This window comes from Mesocricetus auratus, unplaced genomic scaffold, assembly GCF_017639785.1.
Source record: "Mesocricetus auratus isolate SY011 unplaced genomic scaffold, BCM_Maur_2.0 Super-Scaffold_4256, whole genome shotgun sequence".
Taxonomy (NCBI): domain Eukaryota; kingdom Metazoa; phylum Chordata; class Mammalia; order Rodentia; family Cricetidae; genus Mesocricetus; species Mesocricetus auratus.
The window spans coordinates 66053880-66069808 of NW_024429182.1; positions in this window are offsets into that span (position 1 = coordinate 66053880).

Here is a 15929-nt window from a genome sequence, read left to right on the forward strand (position 1 = left end):
CTGGAGAAGCTGGCCTTCCCCTTTTCACAGATCCTTGTCCTGCTGGGAAAATTAAAGTGACTTTTGGAATATGATGGTTTTTAGAACACGATGCCTATTTGACAGGATACATGGAGTGTTGCAGACCTTTCAAAGATGCTGTGTTTGGGATGTTGGCTTGGAAATCAAGCCTGTTGTTCCTTGAGAACTGGCTGGTATCATTGTCCTATGTCAGAGAATTGTGAAAAGACACAGCAAGAAAGAGTTTTGAACCAATAGTCTGATGTTTTAAAGCTGGATCTTCCTTTGTGAGAAGGCTCGATTTCCATCTTAGCCTGCAGTTTCTGAGTTTCAGTATACGACTAACTTGTACCATGGTGACCCAATTAAATTATTAGATTATGATTATAAGATTAGGGTGGTGCTTCGACACCCTTCCATGCATCTCCATGCTAGTGCTACATCCTCTGATTGGTGCTCTGTTGTGCCCAAATTCGGAACCCCAAAATCACCAAGAGGCCCATTTTGATGTAAAAGCAAAGAGTCTTTTATTATAGTTGTTTAATGAGTTAACCCCATTAGCTCGGGCCCTTCACCCATCCATTGCAGCAGATGGCTGGAAAAAAGACCCTGAGAAACCACGAGTATATCTGGTAGCATAAAGGGAGTGTTTAGGGGTACACAACAGTCTCAGGATTGGTGTGCTTTGGGGATTGGACAACCTGTCTTGGGTTGACTGGTCAACTGGTTGTTATGGCCCATAGGCCCTCCCAGGGCGGTTGTTATATTCTGCACGTCTCTGTTGTGTGCTTGTCCATAAAGCACACCCAGAGCCGTAAATCACAGCCCCACCAGCTAACTTCTGACTGGTTCCTTGTCACGAGGAGGGGGCATCTGACCTCCTAGTGAGTAGGACAAGAGGGTCATGCGAGCACATGTTAGCCTGTCATGGCTGCTAAAGCAGGGGGCTGGTCCATTCGGCTCCTGAAAACATCCTCGCAGGGATGAGGACAGTTTGAAGACACTTGTGCTGCTCCTTTCAGACTATTGAAACAGTGGCCCCCAAAAATTAGAATTTCCCCAGAACTCTCATGCTCAGGGAAGGAGAAAGCTGGGTCCCTGATGCTGGCCAAGGAAGGGTTTTCACACAGTTCTGGCAACTTATCAAACTTCCTTACAGGAGAGAGTAGGAGCCAACGCAATGATGAGGGTAATGGTAGATGGGATCACACCTTGACCAGAACCAATAGAAAATGCAAATGTCTTGCCTTCAGTTTACACTTAAAAATCTTATCAAAGCATGAAGATGGAGATGGAGGAGGTGTCATTGAACCTCATCTCAGTGTAGATACATTGAATAAATTTTTCTCAGCTTCCCACCATTACCTGTTCCTTTTATTGGGCTGTAGAGGACAGTTAGCCAAACCTAACTTGTTGGAGATATCAGGACCCAGGCTCCGATGCTAAGGGTTCTAGAAACACTGCCACCTTCCTGATATGACCACTCGCATGGCTGCTGCTGGACAACTTCATCCATCTTTCTAATCCATCCTCTATTCATAGAGACTTGCAGAGTCATCTCAAAACTCTGATTTCCTGCAAATATGCAGAGAGGCAGAGTTTCCATTTCTTAGCCTGTCCACTGGGGTCTTCTGTAGTTTCACCCTAAGTTTTCCTCCTCATTCACCTGTCTGACTCACCAGAATACCCAATTCCAGGCTGATCTTAGCTTCCTAAACAGAATGCCTTTCCCTTCATTATCACTGTTCTTCCCCTAATAGACTTAAACTTCAAATGGAAATTCCAAGGTCATCTTCCTTGTAACCTTTTTTAAAGATATATTTTTGTTTGTTTAATATATATATTAAATAATAAATTAAAAAATATATATGGTTCTGCCTTCATGTATGGCTGAATGCCAGAAGAAGATACCAGATCTCATTATAGATAGTTGTGAGTCACCATGTGGTTGCTAGGAATTGAACTCAGGACCTCTGGAAGAGCAGCTAATGCTTTTAACCACTGAACCATCTCACTAGCACCCCCCCCAACCCCATTGTAACCTCCTTTTTAGCCTCTTCTACTGGAATTCTCAGGTCGTCTGTTCTCACTATTCTTCATGAGACTTAGGTCTACCTCCCCTGGAGCTCACTGGCCAGCAGAGTTCCAGGCCTGTGAGAAATTTTTTTAATCAGGAAATAAGATGAAAGATTCCTGAGGAGTGATTCCTGAGCTCACCAAGACTTCCTTTTTAAAAAATAGTACCGAGGAAATAGAAGTTGGAAGTCCAAGGTTATCCCTCTGTGTATTTTGAATCTGAGGCCAGCCTGGACTACACGAGACCCTATCTCCAAAATATGTCAAGCAAATATGGTTTCTTTTATTTGTGATTTTCGGGTTTTATACAGCTGCTAAAGATAAGGTGTGAGTCTATGACATGAAAATAAAAGTTAACTGTGGGGATTGAGGAAATAAAGGAGGGAAGACAAAAAATAGAACTGCGAGGAAGAATATGCTCATCATACAACGTCTACAGCTTCTTGTTGCTGTGTTAGAATTCTCTGGCAAATGCAACTTAAGGGGCAAATGGTTTACTCCATCCCACAGTCCATGCTGGATAAATGCAGCTTAAGGGGGAAATGGTTTACTCCATCCTACAGTCCATGCTGGACAAATGCAGCTTAAGGGGGAAATGGTTTACTCCATCCCACAGTCCATGCTGGCAGGACTCAGAGCAGGGAGCCTGAGACAGACATCACACTGCCTCCATGGTCAAGAAGCAGAACAGCATAAGCTCAGCTCACTTTTCCTTTTTTATACACTCCAAATTCCTGACCTGGAAAGTGGAGTGGGTATTCACTCCACCCATGTCCTTGGGCTATCGGGCCTGATAGAGGCAGTGCTTCTTGCCTGTTCCAGGCTCCAGTAAGGGAGGCAGCCACCCACCCAGAGCCCGTCCTGCCCAGTCTCCTTCAGCAAATCCTACTGGCATGTGCCACCATAACCGGCTGTCGTGCACTCAGCAGAAGAGTGCCACCCACAGTAGACAAGTCTTCCCACCTCAGTTAACTTAGTCATGATAATCCCTCATAAACACAACCAGATGCCCATGTCCCAGGGAACTTGAGACTATGTAAAGTTGGTAAAAACCATCCCAATACATGTATGTGTAGAAACCTCAAAAAAAAAAAAAAAAAAAAAAAGAGCGAGTTCCAGGACAGCCTCGAAAACAATACAGAGAAACCCTGTCTTGAAAAACCAAAAAAAAAAAAAAAACCAAAAAACAAAAAACAAAAAAACAAAAAAAAACACAGCAATCATAAAGAGAAAAAATGGAGAATATAACAAACAAAACAAAAAAAACAGTAAGATGGTACTTAAGAGTCCTCAGCAAATCCTCTCTCTAAAACAATAACACAGAACTAGACAAACAGTCAAAAAACAACCCATTTATAACACTGGAAAATGAGTAAGCACAACACAGTAAGAAGCGGCTGGTAGCTTTTGTTTGTTTTATCTATTAGAGTCTAGATTGTTCAGTGGGATCCTGAGTAGTTGAACCTAAGACTACCACCGCTCTGTTCCCAGACTCCACATCAGTTTGCACATCTACCAATGTCGTGATATATTATCTATGATTTATTAAAGCATGACTGAGGATTCAGAAAAAGCAAAGTCCGCCTCAAGCTATAGATATCAGGCAGTGGTGGCATACCTTTAATCCCAGCAGTCACAAACTAGGAGGTGGTGGTACACACCTTTAATCCCAGGACTCAGGATTAAGAGATAGACTGATGTCTCTGAGTTCAGATCTACACAAGAGTGAATCAGTCTAAAAGAGAATTATAGTGCATACCTTTAATGCAGGACTCATGAGAGGTACATAAATCAGTATCAGGAGTCAGGATGAAGCATTCATTCTCCAGCCACACTGAAGATAGGGGCATTCATTCTCCAGTTACACTGAAGAGAGGCAGCATTTTGAAGCCTGATGAAGAGCCCGTGCATAGATTAGCCCGTTCAGCCTAAGGTAGCAGTAAGGGCTAGTGACTGGCTGCTTTGCTTTTCTGATATTCATCTTGAAGTTTGAACCCCAATATCAGTCTCTGCATTATTTACTTTTCATGTTACATATCAGGGTTTAGCAGAAGCACTGTCTTTACTTGGGGCAAAGTGCAGATGTATCTGCATCCAAGAAATGCTAAAAGAAATTCTTCAGGTTGCAAGTAAATAGGCTGTACCCCAAGTTCATATGAAGAAATATAAAGTACCAGTAAAGGTAATTAGATAAGTAATTATGAAAGACAGTATAAATTACAAGAGAATGTAAATAGATCTGTTCTTGTTGTCTTCTGTTAATTGATTTAAAAGGCAATTGCATAAACAACAATTATAAAGCTATGTTATTGAGTTTCCAATGTGATGAGTGACAAAATGATAAATGTACACAGGCTTGAAAGATGCCTGAGCAGAAATAAAGAGTCCATATGTGATTATAAAGCTGTGCGGTAGTATCTATAACACATACAAATGAAATGTATATGATAATGGCACAAGGAAAGGAGGAAGGCAGAGTGCCAGGAAATATCTATGTAGTACAAAAGAAGGTAATAGGGCTGGCTGGAAGCTGACTCAGTGGGAAATGAGGAGATGGGAAGATGGAACGCAGCAGCCCATCAGTAGTCGCAGCACAAAATACAACTGATCTATAATGATAAGAAAAGCCTGGATCTCAGGAGGTGAAGAGGGGCAGCAGAGGAGGATGGTGAAAAAGCAGGAGGAAGCCTGGTGATAGGAACATTCAGTATATTAATGGTGAATTCATAGATGTGTACATATAATCATGATAATATATGTACTATCTTTGTCCAACTTTGTGTGTGTGTGTGTGTATGTATGTATGTACATGAGTATTCATGCCTGCACTTGTGGGTGGGCATAGGTGTATGTACATTCATGAATACACCTATGTGTGTGGAGGTTGGGACTGGGAATCTTCCTCAATTGCTTTCTAGTGTATTTATTGACGAAGAGTTTCTTGCTGAATCGAGAACTCTCTGATTGGGCTAGTTTAGCAATCTAGCTTCTTCTGGGAGGTGGGAAGATCCCTAGTTTGCCAAATTGCTGTCTGTCCAGTGATCCCCAGAGATATTCTTGTCTCTGTCTCCCCAGTGATGGGGCTCCAAGTTCACACCATCATAGATGACTTTTTACATGGGTGCTAGGAATAAAAGTCAGGTCTTCATGCCTGCATGGCATGGTAGACACTTTACTGAATAAGTTCTCTCCCCAGTCCTAAGTAAGGCTTTTAAGCAATGTCCATGAATAAGTTTTGCTGTGTCCTATTGCCTACATTTCACCTTCTGCCTCAAGCAGTCGCCGAAAGGCACCTAGCAGTTACTGTCTATATTCCTTGAAATTGTAAATGAATGAAGGAAATGACTAAATGAGCTAGGTACCCATCCTACTATATATCCAACACAAACTCTCAGTATTTTATTTCTCTCTGAAAACTGGGGGTGTGGAATTTATATTTTCAGGACTATGGTCCTGTGTGGGTGGGCACTGATCCTAATTTCAGTAAACTCAAAATACAAAGAGCTGCATAGCCTTTTATTTATAGCTGTAAAATCTGTAACAAAAGCAGAAGTAGGTACCAGGGTCAAATATTGAAAACATTCAATTGGCTGTATGAAGGTACCTATGGACTGCTTCTGTTGCCAAACCTATTTGTTAAGTCAATAAATTGATATCCTGCAGACTAAGGTCCAGTGCAAGTTAATCTAAGTGATTCATGCTTTCATAGCATGATTGTGGCTAGCTGTTAGAATTTAAGACTCTCTCTCCTACCTAGATTTTCTCTAAAAACTAACTGATTGTGGTGTTTATAAAAAAAAAATAGAACCATGTAGCTAATACCTACTGAGCCCATGATGTATTTCCTAGGTGTCTGTACTGTGGGTCTCTCCTGCTGCCTTCTATTGTATCCTGTCATTAGTTGTTTGGCTTCTGTTCTTTAAAGCCACGAACGATCTATGTCCCAGGGTGATTTACACAGCAGCTACTAAGCAATCAATAGCATTTTTCTTTCTTAAATAGTTCCCTAGCTTAGTTAATTTCATAAATATCACTTTAAAACTACAAAGGCAGAGTTCTTCTCCAGGACACCCCCAGAGGCCAGCATAGTAGAGTGACATTTCTACCTGCCTGTGTGACTCTGAAGGTTAAGTTGAAACTTAGAGGTTAGGTGAGAGGCAGTGGAAAAGAGCATGAGCCGTGACCTCTGACCTGGGTTCAGATGCTAGTACCACTACTTGTTGGCCACGTGACTTAGAGCAAATTACCTGATGGCTTCCTTTTTGGTTCAGAAAGATTTATGGGGATTGTAAATACCATTGGGATGTTCCCATGGGGATCTAATAAGGTCACAGTTATAAAATATAAAGCCACCTGGTCAGTGGCTATCTCAATAGATGTGGGCTTGTTCATTTCTTTTCATAGACCCTCCAGTGTCCTTTAGAACATTGGAAAGCAAACCTTACTCAGCTGTGATCTTGGCTAAATCAGATTTTGGTTTCAATACTTAAAAATTAGAAATAATAGCCGGGCGGTGGTGGCGCATGCCTTTAATCCCAGCACTCAGGAGGCAGAGGCAGGCGGATCTCTGTGAGTTCGAGGCCGGGCTAGACCTACAGCCTCCAAAACAATACAGAGAAACCCTGTCTCATAAAAAAAAACAAAAAAAATAGAAATAATAATCACGGTTGAAGGATCAAAACGAAACAGTCAGCATCAGCTTCAGAGTATAGGTGAGTGGAAGGTGGCTGTTCATCTCTTGAAGCTGGGCCAGGCAAGGGTGGATGGAGATAGGATTGTAGGTAAGGGTCAATGGCCTCAATGGGTAGGGTCAAGCACCATCTGGACTTCCCACCACAAATCACTTGGCTTTGAGGTGGGTCTTTGAGAGGTCCTAGGAAACTTGTTAGGGAAAACAAAGTCAGACACTAGGCAAGAAGGACCTCGGTTTCAGTCTATCAGTTCCACCCCATCTTTGCTTGTGTTTCTAAACATGGTGCTTCTTGCTCATTTCTAATGCAATAAGAGATAGACTAGACTCAATAAAAGCAATACATTCTTATCTTAGCCTGCTCTGTGTTGCTGTATGAGAATACCACAGTCTGGGTAATTTATAAAGAAAAAAATGCATTTCTTATGGCTCCAGGGGTCACTAAGGACAAGGTCAAAGGCCATGGTAGAGACTTCACTATGCATCATCCTGCCTCAGGAAGTCAGAACCAGCCAGAGAAGCATGCTTGTTTCCATAACAATTAGACTCTTGGAGATGACACATCCCCTCCTGAAATAGCAACAATGGGCTTGTTTGTGGGGGAGTTGCTTTCATGAGGCAGATACCCCCTCACAGGCCCAACCTCCCAGGATTGCTGTCCTGCATTGAGTTTTCAGCACACAAACTCTGGGAGACATCTTCAAACCATAGCCACCCATTTCCAAAGACACACACACACACCCAAATGTCTCCCTTATCCACCAAGACAGGCTGACATCAAACTTACTATGTATTCAAGGATAACTGAACTCCTGATTCTTTCTGCTTCACCTCCCAAGGGCTGGGGTCTCCAATCAGGCAGCACCATGTATGCCCAGTTTCTGCAGTACTATGGATTGAACTCAGGGCTTCATGCATGTCATCCTGCACCTGGCCCACTGAGCCATGGCCCCAGCCATGTCCTCTGTGTTAGTGTCTATTTTCAATGCTTCACAGGTGTTAAAGGTGACCCCTAACTTCATGCTTTCCCCTTGAAATTTCTTGGCTTGGCTTGAGTCCTGTCCTGTTCTTGAGGTTGTTTTGTGGATGTTTGAAGAGTGTTCATTCTCTGTTTTGGTTTAAAATGTTTATGTTAAACATTAGATCAGGCTAATGAAACTATGCCATTCCAGAACCTCATGGCCTCTTCATGTTGAGGTCAAGTAGACCAATAGGAGTCTCAGCAGTGTTTGCCACTCCCAGGAATCCCTCCAAAACTGTTGCTTCATTAACCCCATCATGCCTGCTTTCTCTTATCCAGGAACCATGTTAATTTTCTTCTCAATACTATGGAGTTGATTTTACTTAATGTTTTCTTCCTACATCAAGAGTTTGGGGTCAGAGTGAAGAAAGGCTCTATAACTACCTTACATGTTCAATGTGGAAGGAAAGTGCTGTGTGTGTTATGCCTAGACATGGAGTCCCCCTAAAACCAACAAGGAGACCAAATCCCGTATGCAAAAGCAAAAGGCCTGTATTCAAGTTTTGAAGGGACCAGCCCCCTGCTTAACAGTCATGACAGGCTAATATGTGCTCGCCTGACCTTGCCCCTCTTGTCCTACTCACTAGGAGGTCAGATACCCTCCTCATGGCAAGGAACCAATCAGAAGTTATCTGGCGGGCCTGTGCCTTATGGCTCTGGGTGTGCTTTACGTATAAGAGCACAACAGTGACTTGCAGAGCATAACATCCCCCCTGGGAGGGCCTATGGGCTATAACAATTAGGTGACCAGTCAATACAGGACAGGTCGTCCAAGCCCTGAAGCACACCAATCCTGAGACTGTTGCATACCCCTAGACACTCCCCTTACACTACCAGCAGATATATTCCCCCCCCCCCATGCTTTCTCGGGGTCTTTTTCCAGACATCTGCCGTGGTGGATGGATGAAAGGCCTGAGCTCATTAAACAACTACAATAGAAGACTCTTTGCTTCTGCATCTAAATGAGTCTCTTGGTGAATTGGGGGTTTCAGAATTTGGGCACAACAGTTTGAACTTGGACTCTCTGTGTGTCCAACATAATGGCACAATCAGGCTTTAGCTCAGTTGGAGTGGAGTTTCTATCATAGCAAAGGTTGGGGACGAGAGGATTCTAAGGTTCAGGACCCCAGATTGGCTGACATTTGTCTAGGGGTGTCTTGATGAAAGGGGATGGGTGTGTACTGGGCTAAGGACATCTGGTGATCCTATCTACAATAGTTGGCATGTTAGGCATTTTCTTTGGAATGGTAGGTATTTTCCCCTTGGATGATGATTGGTGCATTTATGGATGGTCCCAGTTTGTGATCTTTCCTGGAGTTGAGTGTTGCCTTAGGGTAAACTGGAACTCAGGCCTACTTTCTGGTTGGTATCTATTGAGCTTGTCATGACATCAGTGTAGTCAAGCAGCAGGTGGGTACCAAGCTGTCCTGGGCTCTATATGTGTAGGAGAGGTGACACCACAAGGATTCTGGGTATGCTGCAACCATAGAGATCTGTACATACAGTGCAGTCTTCAGCAGGCACTGTGGAGCATGGAACATTTTTTATATATGTGCATATATATATATACACGTATACATATACATGCATGTGTAGTTTTATAATTCGTTATATGACGAGTTCATTCATGTTTATAATACATTCTGATTACTCTCTACTCCTCCCCCCTTCCCCGTTGATTCCTCCTCCTTTCCACAAGTCAGTTTCCAACTGTATGAGCACGGTTTTGTTTTTACTATAAAACACCATGAACAAAAATAACTTAAGAAAGCGTTTATCTTGGCATACAGTTCCAGGAATAAGAGTCCTTAACTGTGGAAGAGACATGGCGGTAGGTGGCCAGACAGGAAGCTGAGAGGTCACCATGAGCCACTCCCTGGCCTGTGATAGGGTCACCTCCCTGGCCCAAGATTAACTCTCTGTAGCCCAGTTCAGGCATCCTGGGGCCTGCAGAGCCCAGGGTCTCACACCCCAAGGTCGCATGTTGTACCTGAGTCACCATGGCAAAGCCCTTAACTCTCTGTCTCTCTGTCTCTCTGCTCCTCCGTTTCCCATGTGCAAAGAGGACATAAAGATTAAAATGGCCTCACAGGGCTTCTGTGGGATTCTGTGAAATAATAGGAAGCACTTCACACAGTCCTGAGGTGTGACAGACAGCGCTGGAGATGGCACTCTCAGGGAGCAAGCTCTGAGACATCAAGGAGAGACGCAACGGAGTTTTGGAAGCTCATTCCTTTCCTCTGGCTCAGCATTGGATATATGATTAGTTGCTTAAGAGATTGTTTGATTATTAGGCTGAGCAGAAATAGGTTCTTACACTTGAGAAATTATACTCTGGTGGAGAAAAGAGAACAAACAAAAACCCCAATTCCCAAGGACACAAGTTGGAGCTGCATAAACAGACACAACACGAACGCAGCTCAGCAATCCCAGGCTGGGAATTGCTGAGATAATGGCGATGGTGGAAGGGACCAGAAGGAGGCTCTATTAGCGCACGTCCACCTAGGCTTGGCTTTAGAACAGAAACATGAAAAGAAAAGAATGATTGATACTCGTATTATTCCATAGCCCCCTAATTTCAGTAGGATTGCAGCTAGAATTATGGATCCTGCAATAGGGGTCTCTACATGAGCTTTAGGGAGTCACAGATGGACCCCATATAGAGGTATTTTAAGCTCACACCTGGAATACAGTTTAACATGTGTATTTCCTAACACTTTTCTTTCACAAGTGTGAGCAGAAGCTGGTGTTTGCTGTGGCTCCTACCGGCGTGTATCCTCTTCCCACTGCCTGATGAGACAGCTCAGCCTGTGAACCCCTTCTGAAAATCCTGTTTCTTTTATCATTTACAGAAACCATTCTGGGACTGGGCATGTGGCTCAGTGGGTAAGTCCCCGCCCAGCCTACATTAAGCATTGGCTTTGATCCCCAGTACTCTATAAACTGGGTGTGCATGCTTATAATTCCAGCACTCAGGAATAGGAGGACCACCTCAGCTGTGCAGTAAGCTTGAGGCCAACCCGGACTACTGGAGACCTGGTCAAGAAAGTAATACAGAAAGGATAAAAGAACAAAAGGACAAGGGAAGGAGGGAGGGAGGGCAATGAGCCTGTCAAATGTACTCAGCTTGTCGCACTTTAAAAATATATTTGATTTTTGGGCTGGAGAGATGGCTCAGAGGTTAAGAGCACCAACTGCTCTTCCAGAGGTCCTGAGTTCAATTCCCAGCAACCACATGGTGGCTCACAACCATCCATAATGAGATCTGGTGCCCTCTTCTGGTGTGCAAGCATACATGGAGGCAGGATATTGTATTCATAATAAATAAATCTTTATATATTTGATTTTTTAAAAATAGATCTTTCAAAACTGGAGAGATGGTTCAGTGGTCAAGAGCATTTGCTGCTCTTGCAGAGGACCCCCCAGTTCTGTTCTTAGTCCCCACAATGGGTATCTCATAACCACTTATAGCTCAAACATCAGAGAATCTGACACTCTCTTCTGGCCACTGAGGGCACTCATATATCTTCACACACATACACACACACACACACACACACACACACACACACACACACACACACACACGGCTTTCAAGTTCATGATGACAAATAATGAGCAATTGGAATGGGTAACTCATTCTGTGTTGGAGTCAGAATGAAGCATGATCATAATTTCTTACTAGAGAAACCATTTGGGAGTGGTTGGCCCCTGCCAATGTGTGTTACTATGTCATCCATGCGTCATCTCTCTGACTGTTAACCCAATCCTTTAAAAAAAACACATAAATTAAGTGGCTGCCGAATTGGGGTTGAGACAGAACAGTGTAAATAGACCAGGGAACCATCTGCAAGCAATCCAACCGGGTTCCCATGTGACTTTGATGGTGCTGGGATTCCCAGCACTGTGAACCAAAGAATAGATGTACCAGATGGTTGTCTCAGATAGACTGGTGGACACCAGATACGAAGATTTAGATTGACAACTTCTCCACAACTGAATTCCAACATTGTTGGGTTCCTTTCTCTTTTCTATGGTAGTTTCCTTTGGAAAAATCGTTCAGCCTCTCTCCCCGTTTCCTCTTACACACAAAGTAAGAGGCAACCAGCTTCTGCCCGCTCTCTGTTTGGGCCTGAAAAGCTATGCTGAGAAGCAATGCTCATTAATTATACATCACCCTTTATTGCATACTTTATGCTTCTCTGGAGACTCTGTCCCTGACTTATTTTACTGACGTTGTCGTAACAAACACAGTGGAATTAGTTCTCTTTGATCATTGCCTGTAGTGATCAGATAAAGTTCTTTCCTGACATACCTCTCTAGGGACACTCTTCTGAGATGGGGGTAGCATACCAGAGTGGCTAGTGGCTGTCTCGATTCCTGGGATGATCTACGAGACAAGTCAAAGGAATTCAGTCATCACTGGTGGCAGTGAGGGGCCACTTAAACCAACAGCTCTCAGCAAAGATTCTGGGGATTTGGGGGGTCAAGTTAGGAAGGTAGGACAGGAAACAGACAAATCAGAAAGCATTCCAGCATTGACCATCCCAAAGGATCTGCCTACGGCTACCAGAGGAAGATTCCAGCAAAATGCAGGTGCTGTGGGTGCAGCTGAAAAGGAGCTGTGGGGACAAATGGGTGGACTGTCACATTTCCATGAAAAGATAGAATCCAGGGCTACACAGGTTACTGTAGTGAAGCAGGGAAATGAAGACACAAGGCCCAAGCTCTAGAGTGGCCAAGGAGGGAGTACTGTGCCAGAGAAGTTTCACGAGTGCAGACTTCAACTCAAACACAAAGGGCTCTAGGGCAGGATCCTACAAATGTCCCTTGTAGGGGCCAATAGGGGCAAAAACTAAAAGCCAGAACGAGAGGACAGCGAGACAGAGTTGGAGACTTCCCTGCCTCTGAGAGGCTTAGTTTAGACAGTAGAGTACATCGCCACATTTCACAACCCAGGTCCTGTCTCACACTGAAGTCTGTGTGTGGCGTCCACCCTCCACACCTGCCCCCACCATCCAATAGAGCTCTGCCTGTGAGGCCTTCTACAGCATTGTCAGGGCTTTGCTCTTGCCATTGGAAAGCCATGCACAGACATGACTGCCATGGCCTGGGGGCCTGAGTGAGGAGCCAGGATGGTGCCCTCATCCGCAAATGCTGCATAGGTCCAGTTCACCAGATGTCACGTTCCTAATACTTCACTTTGTCTGGCCATGCTGTAACGAAGAACAAAGACTATTGGGGACATGGAAAGGCAGTACAAGCGGGCATCATGTCCTAGAGACAGTGAGTTCCTCTGTAGAGTGAACCAGCAGGTTGAGATGCCTGCTTCCTGTTGACAGCCTGGCACCTTAATCGGGCTACTCCTGACCTCGATGCCCATTGTCTTGTGCAGCCGTAACACAAGGACAGAGATATAACAGATATTTGTTATCATAGTTACATTTCTTCTGTGGTTTGGATTCCATTTTATTTTAAAATAAGTCCCTGAACAGGGATGGTCATGAAAAAAATGTGCTATTTGATAATTGCATGTAATCCCCCAAACTTCATCCAAAAACAATTGGTGAGTCTCAGAACTGTCATATTCTATTGTGTTTCTTTGTAGCAACAAGCACTGGGGGGGAGAAAAGCAATTTCACTGGCTTCATTTTCATGCAGACGAGAATCACTATTGTGATTTTGTAATTAAGTCTTTTCACATCAAGAAAAGAGTGTATCTGTGAAATGTGCACAGACCCAAATGGAAAAGTTAATTCAATAAAACGCCATGATTATCTTGTGCTTATTAATGAGATAAATATTTAATAAAAAAAGATCCTTGTTTTTCATCTCTCTATTAGAAACACAGCAACTTTAAAAATGTTCTTTGGACATGATGGCACATTGGTGTTCTATGGACATGATAGGCGCCAAGAGCTGAAGTTGCTAATTGGAGGAAGTCCTCCCAACTTCTTGTCAGATGCCTCTCTTGGCTGTATGCCATGGGAGCCCCTTTCTGGCCAGCTCAGGGTCAGGCCTGGTGAAAAGATAAAGGTCCATAGGTTGTGCTTCCAAGGGCTGGCCTAAGAAGTCTCAGGGCACCTTTGTGTTAGAGCCATCAGCCTGGGATTTGAAATTTTAAAATATCCAAGACTTGGCTAGGATTTTTGTTTTAACCCACTTGAAATCCTGCCATAGGTCATACCTCTCTGGTGACAATCAATCCTATTTCCACTCTGAGCTTGAATACAGATTTTGCAAGAAACAGAACAGAAAGACAGACAGACAAGAGTTCTGCAAATCTGAACATCTGATGAATGAGTTACAATAGCATATAAGTTTCTGTATTATATATGTGACATTTTGAATTTTGGATTCTGATCTTGTCCTGCTCAGAAATGTTCCAGAATATTCTTTCTCTACACTGGATAGCAGGGCAGCAATAATGTAATTAACAGTCTAACTCAATTGAGAATTAGATGCCCTGGAGGTACTGTGTTGTAGGACTAGGATGCTTGGGGAGTGTGATGGTTGGAACAAGAATGACCCTATGGGCTCATATGTCTGATGATTGGTCCCCAGTTAATAGAACTATTTGAGAAGGATTAGGAGGTGTGACCTTGTTGAAGGAGGTGTGTCACTGGGAGTGAGTGAGCTTTGAAGATTCAAAAAGCCCCCCCCCTCTCTCTCTGTGTGTGTGTGTGTGTGTGTGTGTGTGTGTCCTCTCTCTCTGTCTGCTACCTGCTCCAACTCCATGCTTGCCTGCTTCCCAACATGATGATCATGGACTAACCCTCTGAAACTGTAAGCTAACCCAATTAAATGCTTTCCTTCATAAGAGTTGGCTTGGAGCCACAGAACAGTGACTAAGACAGGCAGGTTAGGCTATTAGATGTACTTTTGACTTGTGGATTAGTCAGGACATAATCTCAGCTAGTCCAAAGCTTTAACTCAAAGATAAACTGACTTTTCTGAGTACCATTTCTTTCTTTTATATTGGACTTAAAACATGTGTTTTCCCTAGATATGGTTGTACATATTTAGGCTCCTGTTGAACCGACTTGTTATAAAGGAACTAGATTTACATATTGGACACTATTCTGAGCTGGAGACATGGTTATGGAGAAAACAAGCCCTATCCCACATGCTGAGGTACTAGCCAGTCATTAAAGACTGCCATTATTGGTTTCATGCTTGTGTCTCATGGTAAATGTCAATGCCCCATGAAGAAAAAATGCTCTAGCCTGTGCATCTCTGTGCCCTGGAAGATGGAGATTTGGCACAAGCTCCTTTGAGCTGGGAGTACACCTACATCTCAGGAGACGCCAGCCTGCTTGTTATAAAGGAGCAGTCTTCCCTGCCAGCTGCCTGTGCCTCTTTCCCAAGGCTGTACCTCTGAGATGAAGGACTGTGTGTTTTCATCTTCACATCTGGACATGAGCGCTACTCCCTAAATATTTCCTGTAAAATGACTGAATGCATTGGTATCTTCACCTTCGGTCACATAGCAAGTCATGTTAAATCACAAAAGGAGAAGAAAGGAATCTCGTGTTCTTTGGCTGAACAGAAAAGATTTAATCGCCTTAGAATGGACCGGTTTTCACGTCTCAGCAGGGGAAAGGAATCCGGGCACTATCCACTTTGTTTCCGCTGCAGTTCATGTCCCTCTGCTCTGTGCTGAAGAGAGACTGTCCTTGGTCAGCATGTGGCCTCGGACTCTCTGAAGCAAAACAGCAGTTCTTAGTAAATGTCCTTTAACTCCACATCTGAGGGAAACTGCTGCTCTCCTCTCTGAAGGAAATCTTTGAAGAGAGGCATTGAGATTATTGACCTGGCAAATAAACCAAGCTATCTGAGACTTACCTTGCTTCCAGCACACACCAAGCGTGTGCACCCCATTGTCTAGGGAGCCTCCGGCCATAGCTGCTCCCCCAGCTGCAAGTATTCTGGACCTTCAGCTTCTCCAGCTGCAAAGCAATGTTTTCTGCCTGGTCTCTCACATCAAATCCATCCACCAAGACAGCACAAACATAAACCACAGGCCCTCCAGCGTGTTCCTTAACTGCCACTTGCTTAAGAGCAGCTGGTCAGTTCAAAGTGGTGCAATTCCAAGTGATGGTGTGAGCTACCAGGCATATCAGAAGCTGGGAATCTGGGCAT